At 40.1% G+C, this 3,570-nt stretch overlaps 1 protein-coding gene across 1 annotated transcript in view; it reads left to right on the top strand.

Annotated features, from left to right (window-relative positions):
* Positions 1-3,570, top strand: part of LOC101851816 (HIG1 domain family member 2A, mitochondrial) — a 14,693-nt gene that overhangs the window by 9,532 nt on the left and 1,591 nt on the right. The window lies entirely within an intron of this gene.

The following is a 3,570-nucleotide window of genomic DNA, read 5'->3' as shown; positions in this document are numbered from 1 at the left end:
ACAGCCTTTTGGTTGTGAGACCAGCAGTCTAACCACTAGACCAACGATGTGGTTAGGCTACCGGTCTCGTAATCGTGAGGCTGTGGGTTCGGGGGTTCCCGCCAGCCGCGGGCCCGACGTTGTGTCCTTGGGAAAGGTACTGTACACGAATTTTCCTCACTTCACCCAGGTGAAAATAGGTACTTGGCCATAAACAGCGAAAGATCATGTCAGTATGTTAGAGTTTTAGTGCTTATAAAAGGCTGTTTGCAGCTTCCAGGAAGTTGAGGTTATTTCAGAATGCTCCCAGGTCTTCTGGGGTAATAGTATAGATTGTGAAGCGCATAGAGCTTGCTGTTGAGCTGGGATTTGCGCTAAACAAGATCTATTATTATCATTGTCATCATCATCATCGTCGTCGTCATCATCATCATCATCAGGGCGGTTCGTCCATAGAGCACGGTCGTGCAGTGCTGCCCACAATGTTTTAATGTTCTATGACGTAAAGCACCCACAATAATAGAATAAAAGACGCCAGGAACAAACACTAGCCAAATATTAGATCAAAACAAGGCCCTCGCTGGCGCTGTAACTGTCATTTCTATTCTATAGCGTCGTAAAAATCTACTATGCCATTCCTAAGTTCATGCGCTGTATCTAAACATAACAGGATAGTCAACAGTGGAAACCTGACCTATAAATGGCTCTTTGGGATAACCCAAGCGATGACGACACTTGTAGTGAGTTTGGCGGTACATTAATATTAATAAGACGGCACATCTCAAATGTGCTCTTGCTGCATAGCGTCGAAACATAGCCCATGGTAGGCAATCTAAAAATAAACACCATAGACTGTGCACTATTCCATGCCAAAATTATGTGGGCCCCGGAGCAATCCAGCGGAGTGCTCAAGAGAATTGTGATTGGTTCATTGTCTTGTCGCTATTTTAAGTGACTCTGTGACCGTGAACCTGAGGGAGGTAAACGTGACATACTTAAGTCACCGTCCTATGAGTTGTGCTTTTGAACGGTTTTGTAGTGGAGTGGTGAAAGGTATTACTTGAGTGTTCAGTTCTAATGCAGGATGAATGAAATTGAAGTTTAGCTAACAAACAGATTTAGTTCTAGAAGTCAAAGCCACAAGTAAAAAGAATGAAAATAAAAGCACTAGTTCTTCCTGCACCGACCCAAAGATCCTAAAATTATTCACCATCCCATTTACTCTGCCCTTGATTATCTTCAGTCTAAGAAAGCTCAATTGTGCACGCCCACTTTTTAGACCCACGAGCCGCCCCTGATCATCATCATCATCATCATCCTTATTACCATTATTATTATTATTATTATTATTATTGTTATTATTATTATTGTTGTTGTTGTTGTTGTTGTTGTTATTATTATTATTATTATTATTATTATTATTATTATTTATTACTACTACTAAAAGTACACAATTGTGTCACCACGTGGCGGAATCGGGCGCACGTCAATTTTTTGTGCATGTAGAGTTATTGGTATTATCTCAAAGCTTGTTAATTTTTCTTGCTTTTGATGAAAAAAATACCTATCTATCTTGAGAAAAAGTGAAGATATTTGTGATTGAAAGAGATAAGTTCACTTGGTTTCAGCGGTAAAAATAGCGAGAAAATGGCCACAAAAGTTTGGTAACTTAATTAGCTAAAGAGTCCTTGAAATCTGAAAAATTACATATTTGGAGTTTTTATTCAACGCTTTTTAATATAATTCACATGGAAATGTGTTTTTATTTGGACATAAAAGGGTTGGACCAAAAAAAAAATAAGATTAAAATTGCGAAACTGGTGGGAAAATGCCTGTTGCTCCAATTTTGTTATTTTGACGAGCGCCTGATTTCACTCCGATGCCTCACAATTACTCTGTCAAACTCTGACTCACCCAATGAAGACGAGGCAGCCTATGGTAGCACCCAGGACCAACAGCTGTTGAGCGAGGGCAGACTGGGACTTCTGCATCACCCGATGAAGGTCATTCTGAGAAAAAGGTATTAAAAAGTCATAAAAAAGTGATTAAATGCTAGGTTAATTTTAAAAAAAAAGATTTCAGGCTGTAGTCTGATGATTGTATGTGTTCAACACCACTTGACAAATGGGGACGTGCTGTTTTGAAGTGTTTTTTTTCTCAAAAAGATCCATAACTTCGTTATTCGTGTAGATTTTTCGATTCTTTTGCAGTTGTCTACAACTTTAATGAGGAAAGCAAAAAAAAAAAAAAAAGAATGAAAAGCTCAAGTCTCTGATTTGTGCATGATGATTTCGAAAGTGCAGCAACATTGCCTTTTATGTGCTGATGGTCGGACAGAATTATGTGGGCGCTACGTCTTCAAAGAGTTAAAAGGTGTGGCCTAACAGTTTCAAATCCTCCTGCAAAAAGACCAAGTTAAGTATGGGGAGAACAATGAAAACCCAACGAACGCTAGACTCCCTGGCCTAAAAACCACTCTCCCCCCCCACCCCCGAGTTTTCAAGAAAAATTCAAGAAAAGCAGGCATGCTAGTTAGTATTGCATAAGTACTCCTGCAAAACACATAAAGTAATAAATTTGTTCCCACCCTCCTATCTCCAATACTGCTGTTTGGTGTGTCAACCTGTTTGTCTGTCTACTTCTGGGTAGATGCGTGGGAAAAAAAGGTTACCCCAAACCCTGAAATATCCAGGTCTCGGGGCAAGGACATAATTTGGTCGCTTTTATGGACAAGCGGGCTACCCAGATTTTGACCCACACTAAAAGTGTGAATTACCCTACCAATAGGAGAAGTGCTCTTTGTCTTTTTAAAAAACTGAACAAGGCTAGGGGCAAAAACTTAACCTTCGATTTTCTCAAAACAGCATCAGGATAGCTCCCTTATGCTAAAAGCGACCATTTTAGCTGCACCTCATTATATCGGGGTCAGGAGTCCATTAGCTTAAGACATTAATTCTTCTTGAGGGTCACCTGTCTCAGTATGGGTGGTTAGCGGGTGCTCTGGTGTGGTTTGCTCCTTCTTTCTTACCAAACATCTGTCGTCCTGATCTCTCCTCCTTCCTTTTTATGTTTGTTACTCTCTCGTAACACCTCTAATCTTCGGCACATATATGGCCTTATTGTGTTGCAATTGCTGTTAAACTCTTACTAACTAAACAAAACCTGTCTCAGATGACTACTTTTCTCCTCAACAATGGATGATAGTCTTCATCAGGTTCAGCTGTACTTGCATTCCATCATCATTATCCGGTGCCTTGCCGACTGGCGTGGGCGATCATGGACATCTACTCCACTCTGTACTAGCATTTACATCCACTAAAAATAGTCGCAGCACTTTTCAGGATGTAGATACTTAAATTTTGCAGTTCACATTCTTGGCATAACACTTTGAACCTTGTGGAAACAAAAGCTAAGAACTTACAAACATATTCTGCATGGCAGTTTTGGCAAGCAGGCAGTTGAAGAATACAGGGATGAAGAGATGACGGAGGGACCCAATGATCTGAAAACAATAAGGACATCATAAATTCCAACAACATCTACATTCTCCTACTTGGATGAGCTGTACATAGCAGCTTGTACTAAAAAAAA

This window comes from Aplysia californica, unplaced genomic scaffold (assembly GCF_000002075.1).
Source record: "Aplysia californica isolate F4 #8 unplaced genomic scaffold, AplCal3.0 scaffold00455, whole genome shotgun sequence".
Taxonomy (NCBI): domain Eukaryota; kingdom Metazoa; phylum Mollusca; class Gastropoda; order Aplysiida; family Aplysiidae; genus Aplysia; species Aplysia californica.
This window is presented reverse-complemented; position numbering and strand designations above follow the sequence as displayed.